Consider the following 23,859-nt stretch of genomic DNA (forward strand, 5'->3'; position numbering starts at 1 on the left):
TGGTAAAACTCTAGAAATCACAGCTGCCATTTTTTTTACAACAGATTTGGATGGATTTCTTTACAGTGTAGATTTCTGAGAAGGTGTTTGAAGGTTCTTGAAATGTATAGCGTTAGGGAATAAACAGTAAGTCCTCAAAACAAGCACTCATATTTAAGTCATATTTGCCAGCTCGTTAGTTTTATTTTCTTTGACCAAGGAGTCTTGATGTTTGGGCATGTTTTAAAGCCTTGAGGGAGCACTAGCATCCCAAAACATGTCATGGTGGTCTTACAAGCAGGGTGGAAATGGGATCTGCCTGGTGTGTTTTTAGGATGGCCACCAACTTGACTGGCATGCGTTAAAATAAAAAGGAAATAGTTTCTGCAAAGTTCAGTATTTTATACCTCAGTGGTTCCCAACCCTGTTCCTGGAGGACCCCCAACCCAGCACAGCCAGTATCTTGTTTTGGGGAACCAGCAAACCAGCATCCCAAATTCATCCCAGATCAGATCTTAGTGCAGAATGGGGTTAATTAAAATCTACTGTCTTGCATATTTAAGCTTTAGCCCTGATTAAACCTTCCTACAAAACATGTCCCCAAGTGTCTTTTCAAAATATCCACTTTTGTGTCTAACAGGGCTACATTTGTACCTTGACTTATACTTATGCATCAAGTGCATGCATAAGCTTGGGAGCAGCCATTGGACGGCCGCATAGCCCTCACCATGGCTGACACTGATGGGCACATCTCAAAAAATGTAACTACTCTTCACAACGAAGCATAGAGCAAGTTCTCTGATTGGTCGATTTGGTAGCTGTGACCAGTATGGGTGGGACTGAGAGCCGTGCGAACCTGTTGAAGCAAGAGTTTACAAGTGTTGAGTCTTGTGAAGAAGCCTCTGAATGAGAGTGTAAGCTACATTGAAAATCATTCAGAAAACAAAACACCAGGGAAGAAACACAACACAGAGGAACATGAAAACCTACTGCCAGCTAGAGTTTCAGTTTCATCGTCAATCAACACAAACAGCCCGCAAAAGTTTAAATGCATGACTACTCGCAAGGCAGGGCGATTACTCAACGCAAAAGTATAAAGCATTTGGCTGCAGATATATAAAGCAGACATGTGCACTTCTAGGGTCAAAGTTTTCCTGTCTTACAGGTCTGAGCCGATGAGCTGAATTAGATGTGTTTGATTAATGAGACAACTGAACTCTGCAATGTTGAGGGGCCTCCCGGAACGTGGTTGGAACCATTGTTCTATCCAATATCAACTACAAAACCAGTGCAACGTAGGCTACATACACCACTTATTTGCACTGATTTTTGGATTAGACTCGGAAATGGACTCTGTACAGGTCAGTGCAAGTTTTCAAAGTCAAAGCCAGATTTGCGCATTGCATTTAGAGATGACATCTTGTAATATATGATATGTGTACTTTATTTAGCTTTAGAGTCTGATTTAATCACCATCTGGTAGTACTTGAGCCTCAGTTTTAGAACACCTTTTATTTTCTTTATTTATAAGATTTATAGGTATATAAAGCCTAGTGTTCGGTCTATATTCTGTTTTAAAAGTACTAGTTATCTAGCCGAAACTCAACATTGCAGCGTCTTGCTTGCTAAAGAAGTGCTCGGTGAGATTTCTGGATTGGAATGAGGTTCTGGACTCCTGCTATCGCTTCAGGCTTTTGCTTCCAAACCACAATAAACAAAGACTTGAAAATCATGCTCTCCAGATGAAAGATGACTGATGCTTCACCAAAGGCAGTTGAAGAGCAGGTCAGAGTTTGTTACTGTTGGAGCCCTAAATGGCGTACTGGAAGAGATCTGTGGGGGGAGATGGAGGTCTTAAAATGCAGATGTAACTGGCAAGAAGAGCAGACAGGGGAGTGCTCCTGCTGCCCGGTGATCCATCAGGACTGTGTTCTCAGCAGTGTAGATTTTCAGCAGCTGGCACTGTGCTCATACACACTCTCATATGCACCATAAACCTTTTATTTTCTGTCCCTATCATTTGCTTGAATCACATAAACACACTGGTGATGAAAGGTATGTTAAGAATGAAAAGAAACAGAGCAGATCATATACTGTAGGCAACGTTGTAGGTTTTTAAAAGGTTAAGGTAGTGACATATATGACCACAAAACCAGTCGTAAGTTCGTTTTTAATTAGCAAATAATATAAATATTACAAATGGAGAATTAGCTGAGCAGCTTAAATTGTAATGGTTGATTGTCAGGTAAGCTCACTCCTTGGTTCAACCACTAGTCAATCCTACATGCAACATAGAACTTACATGAACATATTTCAATTCCTTTCTCAAATATATAATACTTAAGTAACACTTTAGTTTAGGTCACAATCAACACTACTAACTACTGGCTTATTACCTAGAGAAGATAATTTATAAACTAATTTCGAGAGGACCACATGCTTATGATTGACCACGGCTGGTCTCGCATTAGCTAGCATATGATCAATCAATACCAACAAATTTTAAGAGGAACACTTTTGTACTTTTTTTGTACTAATATGTACCCTTGAAGTAATAATATGGACCTTTTAAGTACAAATTTGTACCTTTTGTAAAGATACCACCCGAATGACAGCTTGGGTACCTTTATTTATGAGCGTGAAGATTAATCCAGGAGGATTAATCTACATGGCAGCTCAGTTATTAAAACTGTTGCTTTACAGCTAGAAGGTTGCTGGTTCAAGTCGGCTGGGCCAGTTGGTATTTTCACAGTCTGGTTTCACAGTTCAAAGACATGCGCTACACAGGTAAGTTAATTGAATGAACCAAATTGGCACAGTATATAAGTTTTACAGTACTGGGCATTTACAGCAGAAACATATGCCGGGATAATTAGCGGTTCATTCAGCCATGGTACCCCCTGATAACCAAGGAATAGGCCGAACAAATTCAGGGGAGCTCGCAAGACCTACCTGAGCCCAGACTCAATGAATTCGAAGGGAGCCCTGGGCTCGGGGATCTACTGAGCTCAGGGCTTTTACCCAGGACAGCATGCCAAACATGCTTTATTATCAATCATCAGCTAAGTGTGAACTCTTGAATTGCTTATTATTAAGCAACTGTTCCTTAGTTATTATACAGTGTAGTCTTATTCTGCATCCCTAATCCTACCAGAAACCTAAACCCAACTTCTACATTACTAACTATTAATAAGCAGCTAATTAGTAGTTTATTAAGCTAGTAAAGTTGGTTTGTTAATACCGTAATTTGTGATCCTAAACTAAAGTGTTAACACCAAAACTTGTAATAAGCATTGCTAAGAACTTAATTTGGACAAATTTAAAGGTTTTGATTTAACTGTCCAATCGCTGATTTTTTAATTTGCTCTCTCTATTTAATTTCTGGACTGGTTTTATGGGGGCTTTCCAGGGTCACTTACACTACGTCACACTCACTGATTGGCTCATGCTCTCTCCTGAAATAGCTACATGCTGTTTTCTTCTACCTAACACGGTGAGCATGTGATGCAGCACACCGTGGCAAAACTAGATCATGCAGAGTCGATTGATTACAATGGCAGCTGTCTTGTCTGGTCTTGTTGCACTGCTAGATTGCAGTGTTGACAAGGTGCGAGCCAGCAAACTGTCCCCGTAAACACAGAAACAGATCCGCGAGACTGTTAATGCTTCATGTGCGTGTGATTGCAGAAACGTCAGACTGGGATACTGCAATGAAGCAACCTCACTCCCTGTTAAATACTCTGGACAGCATCGTCCATCATTTGGGTGTGCTCTGAGTGAAAGTGGGTTGTGAAATTATTCACTTTGGTTCTCCAAGAAGCAGATTGAAAGTCATTAAAGTTTTCATGAACCTAAAGACTTACTTCACCCAACAATGAAAGCTTAAAGTTTTTTCCAGCATGGAAACATGCCAGATTCTGAACACAATTCAAATTATACCCTAAGAAATGCAAAGCAGAATTAATACTACTGGTTGCTCTCTTCTATAATCTCTATGAAGTGAAATTTTTAAGTTTAAAAAAATATATAAATTTCATGAAATTGGTCAACATATTGAAGTTTGTTCCTCGCCACTGTTGCCACTGGCTTGCTTGGTTTGGGATTTGCGGAGCTGCGCATCAATGGATTTGCTCTTCAGTGTTTGGACTTTCAGCAGAGAAAATTAAACCACACTGAACTGAACTAGGCGGCACAGTGGCGCAGTAGGTAGTGCTGTCGCCTCACAGCATGAAGGTTGCTGGTTCGAGCCTCAGCTGGGTCAGTTGATGTTTCTGTGTGGAGTTTGCATGTTTTTCCCATGTTCACGTGGGTTTCCTCCAGGTGCTCCGGTTTCCCCCACAGTCCAAAGACATGCAGTACAGGTGAATTGGGTAGGCTAAATTGTCTGTAGTTTATGAGTGTGAATGAGTGTGTGTGGATGTTTTCCAAAGATATGATGCAGCTGGAAGGGCATCCTCTGTGTAAAACATATGCTGGATAAGTTGTCGGTTCATTCCGTAGTGGCAACCCCAGATTAATAAAGGCACTAAGCCGAAAATAAAATGAATGAATGAACTGAACAAAACCGACCTTTAATTCTGAAAACTGGACTGACACTGTTTCAATTTTCCAGAACTTCTATGTTAAGCTGTTTGACTCAATCTACATTGTAAATGCGCTATAGAAATAAAGATGAATTAAACTGAATGTAATATTAGAAGAATTCCGATTTAATTAAAGTATCAGTATGTTAGTTTTAAAGATATCTAAAAGTGAGTGTGTTCCAAAACAGTGACAAAATTCATGTTTAGAAGACATAAACCTGATATAAACATCCAAAGCTTGCCGTCTATCACTTCCACCTAAATGGATTAATGATTTTTTTTATGCTTCAGTTCTTCATCAAATCATCAATACTGCTTCAACTGAACATAAAAAAACCCAATAAGTCCAATCGATCAATCAATCAGAAATGATTTACAGTTCTTTTAGAAACACATTCCTTTTAGAGACCTTAGGAGTTAACTTATTTTTTTAACTTTTTTCTGCAAATATTGACCAATGGCCTTAATATATTTTAAAAATACATGATACTCAGATTCTCAAATATGTGAAAGAACACGTGTTCCATCTTTAAATAACTTAATAATGGTCATATTTTTTGATCTACTGCATGATGGATGATTGGTGCAGCCTTGTTAGTCTATACTGCTGTGGAGAGATTAGAGATGCTGGTTTTACAACTTGTTAATTCATCCACTTCTCCCGCTATACATAAAGGCTGTTTTACTGGGAGAACAGTAGTGTTAACATTCTGGTTATCACTGATATGAACAAAGCACAACATCCAATCATGCTTACAAATAGTCAATATTGCCCTCTCTATACACATCAGCGTGTACTGATAAATTTTGTTTAGCTAATGCTTATGTACATTTAATTGTCTGAAAACTAAAAATAAGAGTTGTTTGATTGAAAACATTGATAAATTGTAGTTTATGACAAGGGATACATTTACACAGCTTCTTAATAGTTCTATTGCAATTCTATAAATTAGGATAAGGTTATAGCACGATTATACGAAGACATTATTTGATTGCTTTTTTGACATATTACAACACAATCAACTAGGAAGATTAAAAGTTTTTAAGAGAATTGTGTGAGCATTATCATTTATTTACCATAAAAATTATCAAAAGAAGGTACAATCACTATCAACCAGACAAATACACTGCTAAGAGCTACAACGTTATTAAATAGCGCGATTTTTTTTTTTTTTTTTTGGTCTCTTGTTTCACATTACAGTTTATAAGGAAGTTCTGTTCTGTTGTCTTTTCTTTAAAACAAACGTACAGTAAATCTGTTGAAGAAATACGCAAAGACACAGCAACGAGATAACGGTGTTTAACTCTCGACACATTACAGTCAGCAAACACAATCTCAATTACCTTATCAGCTTTTCGTGAGCCAATAAAGCTCAGAATGCACAAAGGTAGAAAGTGAAAGCAAATAAAGAAATGTTTGAACAAAAGTGCCATAAAAGCAATGATGACACATGTGAACATCTGAGGCCAGGGACATGCTGCCTTTTTACAGCTTTGGGAAGAGGAAGAACAACTGTGTGTTCACAAACAAAGTAAATTTGCTGACAGAACTTGACAGAAGAGTCCTCATTTCGGCCTGGGAAAAGCTAACCAGGGTTTGTCCAGCTTCAGGCTTACAGTATGATGACAGTGAAAAGGTACTGGATTATGCACAATGCTTGGAAAGCATAAATAAGAAAAAGATTCCAGGAAAGTTTCATGCCCCATATTTAATGTCACATCTAGAGTGATATATCCTCCTTCAAGGTTGCAATTACTTTTATAAAAGTACTTATTGGCGCACTAATTGCACACCTACAATGTTAAAAAACAACTGCTAAATAACAGGTTCTGTATTTCGGGATTTACAGGTTTTTATTTTATATACGTTGTGTTTATATACAGTTATGCATTGCATTATGGGACCTTTATGTATACTCTGTCGACTTTTGATGTAAAAAAAAAAAACTGTAAACAGTTTAACAAAGTGACTTTTATTTAGTTTAGTAGTAATTAAATAATATTTCATAATACATAGAGAAATATGTCCGTAAAATAACAGAAATGGTACTGGCAGTTTTTGTACCATGTTTTAAAACACCAACCAAGACAACATAACTCTTCAAACTATAGAGAATGTCAATAAAAATCAGAAAAAGATCGAAATTCCACAATGCAATTCAAAAGCATAAATAAATGAGGAAAACATGAATCCCAGAAAACAGTGTAACTCAACAAAATATACAACTAAAAGAATAAAGAACAACTATTACACCTTTAACCGAAATATATAGAGTTAAATTACAAATATTAAATATGCAAAGTGACAAATAAGTTAAATTAAATAAGTACAAAACTTACCATATATAAATTATATATATATATATATATATATATATATATATATATATATATATATATATATATATATATATATATATATATATATATACACAAGTTCTGTCTGGTTCTTAAATCTGATTGGCTGATAGCTGTGCGATCTTCTGCAAATAACAGCACTCATCCAGCATATTTACACTTCACCCTTATGTATTACTCCCTCCACATCCAGCAACAAGCAGAGAACACACTACAGTTTAACATATATTGCTGCTGTTGGACAACATAGTGTACTTTTGAGGCTTTTTTTAGTTGAAAATGCAGTTGTTTAGACTGCAACTATGCGGTTTATTTATAAGGACAGTGTCTATTTTTTAAATAATTTGAATTTCTGAGACATCACGTCAGCGGCCATTAGCCTGTCATACTGAGCAGAAGATGGCGACAGAGGCTTAGAAGAGAAATAGCGCGATTTCCCACTACAGCTGATCAAAGCATTATTAAACAGGTTAGTGATATTATAAGTTGATCTCTCTCTTTTGTATGATGTAGGGTTGTATTTATACCATATAATTGTAGTGTATTGAGTGTAAGATGGGACTCAGATATCAGGTATGTTTGTATTTTGTGTTGGCCACTCTTTAACCCTGAGTTACTTTTCAGATGCCAATTGTTTGTTTCTAATGTGTGTCCAGTTTTTTGTTACTGCAGACTAGTCCAGTAAACAGAAAGAAAGAAGAAATGCCTCCATATGCTTACCATTTTTCCTTATCGTAAACACAACAATAATTTGCTAGTGTTTGCTTTGCTTTGCCTTTTTTGGGGTAAATTATTGTGATCTCCCATTTGCAATAGAGACATAATGGGAAATCTCTGTAGACTGATGACATTTCATGTTGTTCAGCCTGATAATCTTAAAATGTGAGCAAAATCACCTGTTTTGTCATCACTTTAGACATTACGCTAGAGTATCAAATACTAGATTTGAAATCAATCAAATACTAGCTATAATATGACGTTGATGATATAGCAACGATTTCTGCTGTTCTGGCGCCAGCTGCATATGTGAATGAATGGCGGAAGAAAGTAGTTCCTCAAACAAAAGGATTTTGAGACTCTCCGTGTTTGATTTGATTTTTTTTTGTTCAGTTTTATGCTGTCGAACTGTTCTATAAACACAATATCACACTCATAGCAGTGCGATATGGCTGTATATCATCACTGGTGAGACACTGCCAACACACACCTCCCACCAGTGACAATATACAGCGACATCGCACTGCTATGAGTGAATTATTGCTCACATGTATATATATATATATATATATATATATATATATATATATATATATATATATATATATATATATGTATGTATATATATATATATATATATATATATATGTATGTATATATATATATATATATATATATATATATATATATATATATATATATATATATATATATATATATATATATACACACACACACACACACACACAGTTGAAGTCAGAATTAATAGCCCCCCTGTATTAGTAGCACCCCTGTTTCTTTTTTTACCCAATTTCTGTTAAATGGAGGGAAGATTGTTTAAGGACATTTCTAAGCATAATAGTTTTAAAAACTTATTTCTAATAACAGATTTATTTTATCTTTGTCATGATGACAGTAAATAATATTTTACTTGATATTTTTCAAGACACTTCTATACAGCTTAAAGTGAAATTTAAAGGCTTAACTAGGTTAATAAGGTGAACTAGGCAGGTTAGGGTAATTAGGCAAGTTATTGTATAACGATGGTTTGTTCTGCAGACTATCGGAAAAAAAAATTAGCTTAAAGGGGCTAATAATTTTGTCCCAAAAATGTTTTTAAAAAAAATTAAAAACTGCTTTTATTCTAGCTGCAATAAAACAAATAAGAATTTCTCGATGAGAAAAATATTATCAGACATACTGTAAAAATGTCATTGCTCTGTTAAACATAATTTGGGAAATATTTAAAAAAGAAAATAAAAATCAAAAGGGGGCAAATAATTCTGACTTCAACTGTATATTTATATATCCTCACTCTGGTACATCCAAAAATTGTGTGAAACGTTCTGCATTTCTAGTAACAGGAAAACGTGTTTTATTTCTCACAGTGTCATTTATGCTACACTTCTGAACTACAGCTAGTCATTTAATGCAGATGAATCTGAGCTGAATCCAAATGGCAATAACTCCACGGCGCCATTTAAGTCTTATATTAAAACGTTCATCAGCTCAAAGAGATTGCACTCCTTCACCTTTTTCTCAGAAACAGCCACATGTCTTTTTATGTGCCTGTCATAAGTGTTTTTTTTTTCTTAACTAATCGACATGTTGGCGGTACATCCCTGCACACTCCATTTCAATGTCCAAAACAAGCCAGAAGAAGTACCTGGAATTTCTCCCAAAACAACAGAACACATTCACCTCAGCGTTCCAATCCAGCTGCGTATTGCTGGATTGCCTATGCATGCACGTGTGTATGCAATTTTTAAGCATAAAACATTCCTTGGTTGTTATTTCAATGAAATGACTAAAAACCTTAGGTCACCTTTAACTGGACTCTTTAAATGTAAAAGTGCAGCTGTTTCAACAGAACTGAACAGCAGACCCCTGTGACTTCAGGCATTCGCTCGCTCCTTTTGTCCTCCTTTTCTTCAACAATTCGTCTTCTATGATCTCACACCTTTCGCCGTTGTGAAAATAGCCAGCTGTAAATCTAACAAAGAGTTCCAGATCGTTAACAATCTGTGGTAAATATGTGAAACGCTGAGCGAAATAACAGAAAGAGCCAGTTGCTTTGAAGCGCATAGCAAATTTAGTGCTATTTGACGGTTGATTATTTGACGGTCTGATAAATTTGAAATTGCAGATATGGTGTCATGTATGATGTCTGCATTGACTGAAGTTGTGTCAAAGGATAAAGGAGAAATGATGCATGATTGTGTTAAGCTTACTGTATATACACCTACAAGTGAAGTGGCAGAAACGTCCATAGAGAATGAAGAATGTTTAAAAGAGTTGTTTGTTAATGGTTCAGCACAAATCACTGAAGGTAACAGACGAGCAGGTTATGCAGTAACTTCCACCACAAAAGTAATAGCTTTAAGTTGTCTACCAGATCATTAGCCAGCTCAAGCTGCAGAACTAGTAGCCTTAGAGCATGTGCGTTAGCTTCAGGATCAGTTACAAATATGTGATTCCAGATAAGCTTTTTGGGGTAATTCATGATTTTTGCGTCATTTGGCAAACTAGACAATTTCTAACTTCTGCTGGATCCCCCATTAAGCATGCTGGATTAGTGAAAGATTTAATGTTTGCCCTGATCCTTCCTAGGAAATTGGCAATGATTTAAGTGAAAGCACATCTCTCAGCTAATGGAAGCTAAAGGTGATGCTCTTGCTGATGTTGCTGCTAAACATGCTTGTTAATTTGCTAATGTACAAGTATGTTCAGGTAGTACAGCACAGAAAACAATTCTGCCTCCCGAATCAATCATTGATCTGTACAAAGATGTTCCTTTATATCAATATAACAAGTACACACTTTGAAGTATCTGCATGGTAATTATTTTACCAAAATAAGAGGGATCATTTGAAACTTCAATGCTTGATTTGTCACAAACCAGTTTGAGTTTCTTTCTTATGTTGAATAGAAAATAAGATATTGTGAAAAATGTTAGAAACTGGTAACCATTGACGTTCATTGTATTTGTTTTTGGATGGTTACTGGTTTCCAACACTCTTCTGACTATCTTCCTTTGGGTTTACTAGAGTAAAGAAACTCTGGTTTGGAACTACTTAATGGTTTGGAACCACTTAAGAGTGAGTAAATGGTGAGTACTTTTTTTTCGGGGGTAAACTATCCCTTTAATGTATGAAAAACTTGTTGTTTCTGGAGCTTCTGGAAGGCATTATGCTACAAAAATGCTTGTGATTAATCTACATTTAAGATTATATTTATGTATATGATTATATATAATTGTTTACAATAATACTTTTATCATTCTAAAACATAGTTCTATATGGAGCAAAATAAGTAATTCCATATATGAATTAGATTATGAAGAATTTTGAAGATCCTGCTTTAGCTTTAATGCATCCTTTTTGCAAGTTCAATAGTACAATTAAGTTCAATATTACAAAAGTACAATTACTTTAATAAGTAAATTCCTGCAAATAATGTGGTATGAAGCTATACTGTATGCGTGTCTAGGGCATCCTCTTAAAATAAGCTGAAAAATATAGGTTGTACATTTAAGAAAACAACTATTTTTATGTCAAAATAATGAGAAAATTAAGTTGTGATAATGAAAAACAACCTTTAATAGGTCAAGATCACAAGAAAATTAAGTAGTGAACACGAGAAAATAACTTTTGATAGGTCAAGATCATGAGAAAATTAAGTAGTGATCGTGAGAAAACAAGAAGGAAAAGTATAATAATGTATGGCCTTTAAGGACTTAAAGTTGCATTGTGAAAAATGTATATATATATATATTTTAGAGTAAAGATATACATCAGGGTTTCTGCAGGTTTCATCCTGTCAAATTTAAGACTTTTTAAGTACCTTTTAAGACCGTTAAAAATGAAAAAAATGAAATTTTAGACTTATACAAGGTTTTTTATTGGTTTATTTTCTGTATTATCATGAGGAATCAAATAATAATTTTTTGTTTTGTTTTGTTTTTTAATAAGGAATTTGCAGCAAAAAAAGTATCCTGCGATAAAAAACTTAAACATAAAAAATAAGTTTTTTTTTAAATGGATTGCTAGTGATTGGTTGGATGTCGGCCTGATTGAGTAGCTTAAATTAGACAAAATAAAATAAAGACCTGTTTAAAATTTTTTAAGACCTACAACCCAATAGAGTGGAGGAACTATGACGTCACTTTGTTGGCTAATCGGCTGCTAGCATAAAACTGCTTCCCTCGTGAAAATCCCTATAGGATTTTCCCATAGGGTTTTCGAAAATAGCAAATAATAAGCTCTGTGTTCAAACTCTGTTCATTACACTTACACGTTTTGTCCACTTAAGCACTTTTGGATCTAAATGCAAATGCAAGAACTGAAAAGCTAACATTAAGCTATAAACGGACTACAGTGCCCTCGGGGCGCTCTTCTGTGATGTCAGCACCACCTTGCTACAGAACTTATCAAGCTTATTTTTAGAAATAATGTCCATGACAAAGAGTTAATCTCTCTATTTATTATATTATAATCCACGGTACATATTATAAACAAATAAATATAAAAAAAAAATACATGGACTTATGTGCCTTTTGAATCGTTTTTACGTGGGAAATACATCTGTTTTGCTTTGCAGTTCTAAAAGTTTTAAAACTGTGTATAAATCTGCCTACATTGTATTATCATGAGACATATTTAAATAAGTGTATCGCTCGCATGCACACAGCCTGCTTACCTTAACAGATGACAGAAATGAGGCGTGAGGAGGAACAAGTCTATCAAATGCCTGCAAGTTCCATCATCTTGGACACAGAGCAACATTCAATATTCCTTTTATGTCACGACGTACAGTGAAAAGCAGCCCATACAGTCACATCTGCTACACATTTTATGGAGGAGTGTAAATATTACAGTTATGACAGAGGTAAATGTGTTCAGATAAAGAAAAAAAAAAGAAAAAAAATCACTTGATCACGTTAAAATGGCAGTTAACATGCATGTATTTTTACACATTTATTCACACGTTTGCATTACTGAGAGCAGGAGGCTGCACTGGTAAGCAGTATCTTCATAATATTTATAAATTTTAAAAAAATGATCAACAAATGAATGTGTCTTGACTGTCTTTATAAGTGAAGGAATTATCTACACACAATCTGAATTCCCAATTAGAATAATACTACAAACTATAAAATACCTTTCATGAAAATACCTAAATAACAGACAAATCCAAATGCCCAACCCAAGCGAGCTGTGCTCCAGACCAGGGGCCTCATGTATCAACGCTGCGTACGCACAAAAACTTTGCGTACGCCAGGTTTCACGCTCAGAATCGCTCACGTTTGGATTTACTAATGATGAACTGAACGTGGGAATGTGCGCAGCTTCACGGCAGCTTTCTGGCAGGCGTACGCACATTTTTTGTGCGTGTCTGTTTTATTTCCATTGGCGACTCCTAGAGGCAGTTGTGTTAAATTCCTCTCTACAAAGTGTCTGAGCCTTGCAATGGCAGCTGTATGAGACGGGTTCATCTAGTAGGTATGTAAAGTTTCCATACCATACATTTGACCAGCTAAACATTAAAGCACAATTTGCAGCAGTCGCCTGTTTTTCCATTGTAATCTGAGCGATCTACTGCACGCACATTGCTATAAAGACACTATCTGAAGATGAATTTGCATGCGTGAATCAGAAACATTTCCATTCAATAAATGTGCAAATAAAATATGATGCTTATTGATATGAACTTATTGATGATTCCTACTTGTCTTTCTCGTGATAAATAGTTGGCAAAATCTGATATGTAGCGGGGAAAAAACAAGAAAGAGTTCATCAGACGCTGGATTCGAGCCGAGTTCATGCTCGAACGTATCAATTCATGATAACATGCGTCTTACGAGTAGCGCCACTGAGACTGTTAAACGTCCTGCAACATTTTACAGATATAAACCACACTATTTCTTTATTTTAATGCACTCAGTGCAATGTTCAGACCCAACTGTGTTGACCGCATCAGCTAAACTCTCCCACTCTATTTTTTTCTTTTGTTGTTAATTCCGGAGAACAAACTTGCAAATAACACCGTTTTCCTCCGGTCTACCTCCGAAAGCAGCACCTCCATTTCACATTCTGTTCAAAGTTTCTCTTTTTGCTTGCGTTTGCCTTTGCTTTTTCGTTGGGTTTTTCCATTAGCATAGTCATTAGCATATTCATACAGGGGAGGAGGCAGGGAGGGGTTTTGTGCTCGTGCATATTGCGCTCAGTTTCACGTTCATTCAGATGTACAAAAGAATATGCGTGGGATTCGGCATACGCAGTGTTTCATACGTCTGAATTTTTTTCTGCGTACGCACATTTACAGCTTTGTGCGTACGCAATGTTTTAGTAAGATTTCCACGCAAGTGTTCGTACATGAGGCCCCAGATCACCTTGATGACGTATGTCTACGACACACTTGTAGTCCAATTTAGCAACTTGATATCAACTGTCTTTTTAAAGAAGCATAACCGATTTAAAAATTCAAGAGTGTGCTGTAAGTGATGTGTTTTATGTCGTAGAACAAAACATGAAAGTATCTTAAGTTTGTGTTAGCCACGGACCTTATTTAAGCAATTTTACTGAAACTCTATTCAAAAAACCTATTGACTTTGGGACGAGGGAACCGGAAGTGCTAAAATGCTAACTCGCTTCCGGGTTTTTGCATACAAATTGACGTAATAGTTTCTCAACTCTATATTTCAGTGAATTTAGGACATTTTAAGACCCAGCGGACACCCTATACATACAATTCTGTAAATGCATGTATAGGAAGACAAGTAGTGCTATAAATGTAAATACAGTATTTTTGCTTTAACTGATTTACAGTAATTTAATGGCGAACTGCTGCCAGTAAGTTACAGTAGATTCTACAGGAATAAATTGTTAAAAGTGTGTGAGCTCTTAATCTGAAGAAAGTACCCTTTGCCGCCCTTTGTTTTTCTACTAAAATATCTATTTGTGTCCCACTCAATCAATGCAGGACTAAAATTCAGAAATGGCCATCAACATCTGCATAGGACTGTTCTCGCACACACATAGGGGAAAGCAACCTGATCGCTTATTTTTCATACGGACATACATAAATAATCAAAAAACCAGCACAGACGCACACAAACTCTAGCCTCATTTTTCTCTTTGCTAAATTGCAGTGCACTGAGCTCACTATTTCCATCTGTGTAGATGAGGCCATTTACCCCCGTATAGCTGATCAGAGCCAAGCAATGGGCCATAAGTAAAAGTGCAGATTCAGTATGTTTAACTAGGACATAGGTCCAAAATCTACAAAAAATATTTATGAGGGTTATTTGACCGAACAGAGCAGTACAGTTTTAAACGACTTGGCTGTAGAGAACCAGCAATTAACAGTAACACTAAAAAGGAATGCTGTTTAAATTATGTTGTCGTAAAAAAATGAATCATCATCAATCGTAGCAATTACCCTACCATTTTTTTTCTGAGATTGATTTCAAAAGAACAGCTCAAGGGAATAATGGTCAGCAAGTGTGAGAGGTTTAGGCCGTGGTGTTTGGGTTGTGGGAGTTGTGAATTTTGACAGCTGCATTAAAGGTCTGTTAGTCCTCCCAGCGGGTTGTTTAGAGCCTCAGATGCCGAACACACACCAACAAAGATGAATTATTTGACTGAAATAGCAACATTCTTATAATCTAGCAAGCTACATAGCATCCCATATGGTAAAACAATATACTTTTTCCTGGCCAAAATATATTGCTGTATCTGTGCTTTTCAATAAAATATTTTTTTTTCATATTTATAATTTCACCAAAATATATTTCTAAATATATTTTTTTGCGCAGAAAATACATTTCCAGCCTTAAAGTAAATGTGTAGAGAGATCTAGCATGCATTATTTAAAATGTATTTAATGTTATTAAATACAAAAAATGTAATAGTATAAATATATATATTTATTTTCGGCTAAGTCCCTTCATTAATCAGGGGTAGCCACAGCAGAATTAACCGCCATCTTATACAACATATGTTTAATGCAGCGAATGCCTTTTCAGCCGCAACCAAACACTAGGAAACACCCATACATTCTTGCATTAACACACATACACTATGACCAATTTAGCTTACCTATTTCACCTATACCACATGTCTTTGGACTGTGGGGCAAACCGGAGCACCCAGAGGAAACCCACACAAACATGGGGAAAACATGCAAACTCCACACAGAAATTCCAACAGGGCCAGCCGGGGCTCGAACCAGTGACCTTCTTGCTGTGATGCCCTATATATTAGGGCTGCACAATATATAATTTCAGTATTGACATTGCAGTGTGTGAATCTGCAATAGTCACATCGCAGGATCTGCAGTGTCCAGATGGGATTTTAATTAACCATAAAACTTGCAAAGTTTAACTGTAATCTAAACTAAAACTAAACTAAAAATGAAAGTATTTTATTTGGATGGAAATCAAATAAAAATATGCATATAATAAATCATATTAATAATAATAAGAACATTATACGAGAGCAAGTTGTCATGAATAAACTAAAAAAAGCCCCCCGAGATGAAGAAGGCATGGAGGCAGTGGTTTCTATATCTATGTAAAAAGTAATAATTTCTGTAATATTTTAAGGCTTTAATTCTTTTACATTGTAAAGATATTTGTGTATTGCTGTACATTCTGCGTGTTTTAAGCAATGTGTAAGCGAGGCGCACAACTAACGCGCTATGCGCTGGATTTTAGACCTGCTCTCAACTGGTCTATTACACAGTCTATTTTAGTTCCTCAAAATAGCAACGCGAAAACAATGTGCCTTAACACACCTCTTTTAAAAGGAGTAACGATGGCAGAGGAAGCCGAGAGAGGACCGGGCCCGGACATATTTTACTTTTGCTTTTAGTTTGACAGCAGTCTCCGTGAGGAGCTGCCGTCCGTTTGTTTTGGTTTAGACGGCAGTCTCCGTGAGGAGCTGCCGTTCATGTTATAAATAAATATTTTAAAAACTGCGTCGGTTCTCCGCCTCCTTCTTCCCGGCGGCCAAAGGGCCGTAAACTTCATTACAGTAATCCAGCGGACGTTTCTGGAGACCACGAAATACGTCCCAGGAGGTATGTATTTGTGCAGTTTTTGTTTTCGCGAATTCGCGAGAGGCCGCTGTGCACGCTTTTTTGTATCTCGAACGTCTCTCGCGGGTGCCGTTCGCCAATCGGCTGACCCACCCTCCTCCTTCCCTGAACCCAACAAGTTTTACCAATTGACCCGCCCGCCCGCTCACTTCCCTAAACCCGAGCAATAATTTTAAAAAGCCATCTAGAAAAAGAAAAACCCTCGTCTGTTTTTCAGATTTCAACCTGTTCTCACCCTGTTGTGACCTCGTTCGCTTTATTTTTTGGATTCTGTTTTTGTCTTACCTGGTTTCTGGAACCGCTCTTCCCCGGACTCGAACCCGGACGCCTTTGTCAACTCTTCCTCTCTGCATCTTAAGTCCGCCGACACACACGATGAGCTGACCGGACAAACTGACTTGCAGCGGGAAAGCCCTCCACACGGAGGTAAGCTGTCAGCCAGCAAGCGCGAAAGGGAAGGGCGTCACACCGCTCTGTAGCATACGCTTAAAAAAATGAAATGCAGCCATACGTACCTCCCGGGACGTATTTTTACGGTCTCCAGAAACGTCCGCTGGACTACGTTTTCAGAATGAGCCTGGGTTGGAAAATTAAGGTTGCATTGGGCTGAAAATAGCAACACGTGGGGTCAAACACAGAATGCATCTTATTGTGCCAGGTGTATGATAGGGCCCATAGTTAATCATAAATAAAACTTCTGACCAACGCAGCTTACTGTAGCAATATGCTAACACAACACACACAACACAACACAATACTTGAAAATCTATGTGCTTCACAGATAAGTCAGTTTCAGTTCAGATGATGCCCAGAAAGAGCTAGTCTTTAATCTGCGAGTAGCTGAATTAACTACCCACTGCTCCTGAATATAGCCATTGAACTAAAAAGATGGAGAATAGTTAGAAAGCACAAAGTTCTAAGTTATTAGTTTTGGTCTGAGAATCTACAGTTTAATGTCAGGTCAGAGTAGCCTATCTCTCTCCTGTGACCATGTTTTACAAGTCATCTCTGGCCTGAAGAGGAACCAGGAGCCTTGTTCCCACAGGGAGCGCGACCTCTGAGATTACCCAGCCACCACGAAGCTGCATTGGGAACTCAACACTGCACGGGTTCCCCAGCATTATGGGGTTGAAGGTCAAGGCCAGCCCGGCTGAGAAGAACAACTTCTGCTGAAATCCTGCTCTGAAGGTCCCACCAAAGCAACTTTATAGCTCAAAAGCGACTAGTTAGACCTCTCAGTTATGCTTAATTGAAGTGCCAACTTTAAGTTCCTCCTAAATTTCTTTAGCAGGGTGTGCCGAGTTTCCCCTCCTCTCCACAAAGTTTGATGCCCATAAATCTGACAAACCCCACACACACCATCACCAAATATACTGTTTATGTTTCAGAGGCTCTAGACGAGAGGGCAGCCATGAGAGATGAGAAAGAGACAGGGTTCACACGAGCTTTCGAAGATTTAAGGATCTGTCACCTCGCACCAGACACTAACCATCAAGACGAGGCGAAACTGCTTTTACACTTGGACTAATTATGGCCCTGGCTTTGATTCTGTCTTGTGGCATTTTCATCTAATTATATGTTTAAAGGGAACGAAAGGAGCTGTTTGTCAAATGCCCGTTGTAGTAAAAAAAGAAAAGGCCCTTGCATGACCTATAACAAGAACACACTGTGGCTAACTTACTCTAAATGGAGTTACAAAGGACAGAATTGAAATACTGTGACCAGTTTTATTGTGTTTTATTTATACTTCTTGATTATAAGTTCATAATCTTGCTGTTCCGGAACTGTAGATGACAGATACAGATTAGACAAGATGAAGCCGAGGAATTGGTAATGAAAAACATTCTCAAAACATCCGAATGGATTTTCCATGTTTGCCTTCTGCTGGTGTCTCCTAACGGACTTTTTCCTTAGCAAAACAAGTAGAGTCTTTACAAGCAGCAATAGTTTTCTTCCCTGGCTTTCGGTCAACCTCTCTAATCACTGTGCACATGGTTAAAACAATGTACCTCTGATTAAAATGGCTATAATTAAGAAACCACTGGGAAAGGACCAAACCCTCACATTAGAAGGCAGGTCTAATGATATGGCCTGTTAATACAGACAGTCTATCCATCTGCTGTAGGTTTCCTTCCAGCTCATGAGGAAAAAATTGGGCCTGCTTATTGATAGTGAACTGAGTCCAAAACGCCGCACCCCGCAGGATCTATCATTCCTTCTTTTTCTTTCTCTTCAGTGAGTTACAGATGAGTTATCAAACCCCATCATCCAATATCCAACTGTGTTCTGTTGAATAATGGATATTTATGTTACATTAGCATTCACCGGCTAAATAATACAGTATTTAACATCAATCTCAAATGGTTGGCTGTTCTCCTCTTACATTAGTAGGGCTTGCCATCACCGTTGCATTTTGGATGCTGGTTTTAGCTGTGATCACAAGAGAGTTTGTGCATTGAAAATTCTGTCATACAGGGCTTTGAAAAGGGCTTGGATAAAACAAGATGATTAGACATCAATAAAGCTATCGACTGCACCATATTTAAAATTTTATTTAAATTATTATTTAAAGAGGGGTCACGTTTCAATATGCTGTTGGTCTCAAGCAATCACGTGATGTAATTTCACAGGTCAGAGTTCACCAAGCTGAAACACAGCAACATAAACTTGTCGCATGAGCTTGCATTTCCGGTCTGTATATGAATAGATGTCTATGGGGTGAAAAGTGCAGTGACCGTGGCTTTACATTTGTCACCATCAAGTTATTTAATTAGTATGTTTTCCAACTCAATCACATGGCAAATCTATAGTGGCTAATCCACATTCATTTGTATTTTCTCTTTCGTATGATATAGTAAGATTTGCTCATCCCCTCAATGTGTATAGGGGTAAGGTTTGGTGGCACGACTACTTTTAAAAATCTTATGCCTTCATGGCAAAATCATGAATTTGTACGAATTCACCACTTTTTGGACATTGTGTAAAATAGTTGCGTCAAACACTAGTTCACTAGTCAAACAGCTTCATTTACTTACAAGCAGCTAGCTCTCAGCAAAGCTAGTCTTAGTGATATCAGTAGGGGGCACTCAACCTGCGGTTTATGTTGGTATTAACACCCCGGAATATTGATGGGGACTCTATACTGCTCAGTGAGCACTGGGTGAGACATCACTGGGTCCTGACTCTCTGTGGTTGTTAAAAATTCCAGGTTGTCTTTTGAAAAACAGTAAGGGTTTAACCCCAGCATCCTGGCCAAATTTGCCCACTGGCCTCTTAACCATCCCCATATTATAATTGTCTTCATCACTTTGTCTTTTCTCCACCAATCAGCTGATGTGTGATGTGCAGTCTGGTGATGCTGCACACAGGTGGTGGATAAGGAGATTCCCCCCAAAAATGTTTAAAGTGATTTGAATGTCCAGAAAAATCGCTATATAAATGTAAGGAATCATTATTATTATTATTGCTTGTTTATGCAAGCTTGTCTAGTCTTGTTAAGACTAGTGAAGATAACTTTGACATAGGGCTGGGCGATTTTTTTTGATTAATTTTAATTTATGTTTTAAGATGATTTAATTTTGAATTAAATCGAGAAATCATATATTTTTTTTATTAAAAAAAACAACAACAAAAAAAACACATTAGATACATTATAATTGCACCAATGCTCTTTGGTTCACTCTCTGTATTACCTGACTGCCTGTCTGGGTTTCAATCATGGTAGTGACGGACTGATCACAGAGACTGGACAGCCTAATTTAACCCAATGCATGAAGTTGTGGGCATGCATCGCAGAGCTGCTGCAAATACAAAAACGCTACTCCAGCATGGTCTGATGAGAGGATTTACATTTAGACTAATGCAACAAATAAAATCCTACATGACTTCACGCTTTACTAAGTCATGTCTTTGTGGATTGTCAAGACATTCCCTTATCAAGTCGATAAACTTGATCTCATCATGGCTTCTGTATAGATCAGACAGCCTATCCAGATCACAAAATCTCAATAAACAGCATGTAAATAAATAAATATTTCAATAAGTATTGTTAATTTTTTATTCAATTAAAAGCCGAAATATTGGGAGACAGACAAAGCAACTTTCATTTTTTTAAAGAGAGAGCGGCTTCAGTGATAAAAGGCGCGCACACACACACCACTTGAAGGCTGATTAATTATAGATTTTTTTACATTAATCGCATAATAATCAAGTGCAAAAATGAAGAGCTGAGCTTCGGGAAAAAGTGTTTGCTGCGGTTGCCGCGATGGTTGCTTGTTTTTCTGCAGTTGGCTTGTCAGTGCTAAATCACTTTTGTTTTAATAAAAAATCAGATTATTTATTATTAAACATTGTGAGATAATGGTCACGTGATTTTTAAAATGAGAATAAGCATTGCGTAATTATAGCTATTGATCTTACCCGTGACACACCCATCCGCTTGTTGTTGTGACGTCATGCGAATCGGCTTCCGGGTCCAAGCGCTCGATTCTACTGAATGGGGAGACTCGTGAAATGGTAATGATAAACGTTTACAAAGCGATTTAATACTTTTGAAAATCACGATCGCAATATATATGTCCATGCCTAATATCCAATGGCCAGAGAGTGATTAATTTTTTTATAAATTGTTAAAATGTTGGTATTTGTGATGCAGCAAGCCCAGGGATTGTTGTGTACACTATGATTTTGTAAAAAAAATTATTAAAAAATTATTTAATGTGTGATATGAATGAAAAGTCATCATAAACGAATGATTTCTTAACTCAAATGAGTGGCGGCTTGGACCCGGAAACAGTATTACATACATCACCACTTAACAAGCGGATAGTTAAACATCAAGTAGCCGACATTTTGGTTACCTGAACAGCGGATTAAAGACAGGACTCGTGTATATGAAAGAATTGCACATAACAGGGTTTTATGCGTCGCCAATATGCAATGCCAAGAGAGTGACTCCATAAGGTAACGTACACTGCACACACTTTGTATAATGTGTGAAGTCATGAACGCATATGGGCAAGGATAACTAGTGCTTTAAATGTTCATGCTTAATCATTAATGGATAAGGTCTGGATTCGCAGGGTTATCAATAATGTGTGTATTTTTAAGGCTTGCAACCGCCTTCTGTTAAAAGATTTTTGTGTTCATCCTTTCTACAAGCAACAAAAAAAACAGAAAAAAACAAACAAATAAACTTCATTGAAACAATTTATGCATGGCATGGCCATTAAAAATACAGTGTTCCTTAAGCATATGGTTTTTCAAGTTACTTATAAAGAGAATTTTACTTCAGTCATTTTGTTGTAATGTTTTAAGTTGACTAGTTACACAATAAAAACATCGAAATCGAAATCGTGAATCAGTCAAATTTTATAAAAAAAATAAATAAAAAAAAAATCGAGATTTTTTTTTTTTTTGCCATATTGCCCAGCCCTACTTTGACATTAGGAACAGTGCAGAGTAAAACGCAATAAGTTTATGAGCCAAAGAGCCCTGACACAAGAGACAGACAACAAATAACTATTGGTAATGAAAGCTCATTGTGTCATCACCTTAAGTGGGCCTGGGTCTTCATTCCAGACGGTGCATGGCACATATATTTGCAGACTTAAATGCTCAGGTATTGTTAGATGACATCAAATTAGAACAGCCTTCTCCCTGTGCAATCTTGAAGTGTTTGCTAACTCAACTCCCAATCAGAATTTACTCTCTCATCGATTCAACATGCTCACTCAGCCAAAAAGCCCCTAGCAAAGTCTGACTATAGTGCTGATAAGTACTGTATGCATTTAAAAAAAACTGCACTTTAGAATAAAAACACTGCTCATCCATATTGACCTTTTGTTAATCAGAAAAAACTATCTCCGTCCACACTATACAACCTAAAAAGTATAATACTGTACATCACAATTCACAATCACTATGCGTTGCATAATGTCACTAGGCATCCACAATTTCATTCTACTGCTTGTGTAAAAGTTAAATGAGAGGTGCTTGATGAATCAAAGTAGACACACAAAAGACCAGAGAGAGAGACTGTGGACAGTTGGGCCAACATTTTTAACAGGCAACATTTCAGCCAATCTGCACTCAGACAAATTACCAGCATTTTCACACTGAAACAAGGTCTCTGGCATTTTCAAAACATTTAATTTTCACGGTTCGGTTGTGCCGGAATAGTGTGAATGCCAGGCATAACCATGATGAAATGTTTTAAAAAGAAAACACACCAGAGTAAACAGTGCCTCAGCTGTCTGACACAGATAGTGATGGTCAACAACTGGCTTAGTGTGTCAGAGCCAAAAAAAAATCCAAATCCATGACAATATTTCCTAGTGCCTAGACCGACCTTTTTTGGAGCTCCAGGCACAACATTCCTGTTCCATGCATCCCTAATCCAATAGGAATCTTCATACCAGGTAGTTAATTTTGGGTTTTACACATCAGGAACTTGTTTATTGTTCTTAGAACTATTAGCAGAAGTAACTGCTTTTTGCTGTTTGGTAATAACCTAGCTCATAATTCAAAGAAGCATCCAGAACTACAAGTATTGTATGTAATATAGGCAATTTAGTTGTATTTTAGGCCGAACTGATATGTCTACATTCTCTCTTCATTATAACGAAAGCCACAAATCAAGGCATTCTCCCCCCTCCAGTTGTTGATTTTATGCCTTGTTTGAAATGCCTTGTTTGATATTAATAATGACCTTCGTTCTGCTTATGTAACCTCAGAGTTCCTAGTGAATTTGTCATAGGTGGACTGGCCTAGCGGCTAATTACTATACAATAACTGAGTTACTATAAATACACAAAGCAATAGTTCATACAGGAATATAGACTTTTTCATGGCTGCTGCATGGAGGGCGCCATAGTGACCAGCGTCTTCCGGTAGAATGCTAAAAACTTCCGTTTAAAGCATGTACAACTGGTAATTTGCGCTCCGAAAATGGGTTTTAATGACGTTTTTAATGGATAAGAGTGTTTTTGTGACACACAACTTAGAAATGTGTCTGTTAAAGCCGTTATAATCTGTCACATGTGGTTCAAGCGCGTCAGAAATACGAGAAAAACGTTCTCCTAGTTCATGTGTCTGTCGTCAGAAATATAGTGTGTGTGTGCTT

General features: G+C 37.0%; 1 long non-coding RNA gene across 2 annotated transcripts in view; it reads right to left on the bottom strand.

Annotated features, from left to right (window-relative positions):
* Positions 1-23,859, bottom strand: part of LOC141380281 (uncharacterized) — a 103,230-nt gene that overhangs the window by 67,156 nt on the left and 12,215 nt on the right. Inside the window, exons 3-4 of one of the 2 annotated variants that reach the window (XR_012398043.1) lie at positions 19,120-19,166; positions 18,451-19,022 (exon numbers count right to left, since the gene is read on the bottom strand). The exons of the other annotated variant lie outside the window; for it this stretch is intronic. This is a non-coding gene — a long non-coding RNA (uncharacterized lncRNA). Of the gene's footprint in view, positions 1-18,450; positions 19,023-19,119; positions 19,167-23,859 lie in introns of those variants that run through there. 2 annotated transcript variants of the gene reach the window in all.

This window comes from Danio rerio, chromosome 22, assembly GCF_049306965.1.
Source record: "Danio rerio strain Tuebingen ecotype United States chromosome 22, GRCz12tu, whole genome shotgun sequence".
Lineage (NCBI taxonomy): Eukaryota > Metazoa > Chordata > Actinopteri > Cypriniformes > Danionidae > Danio > Danio rerio.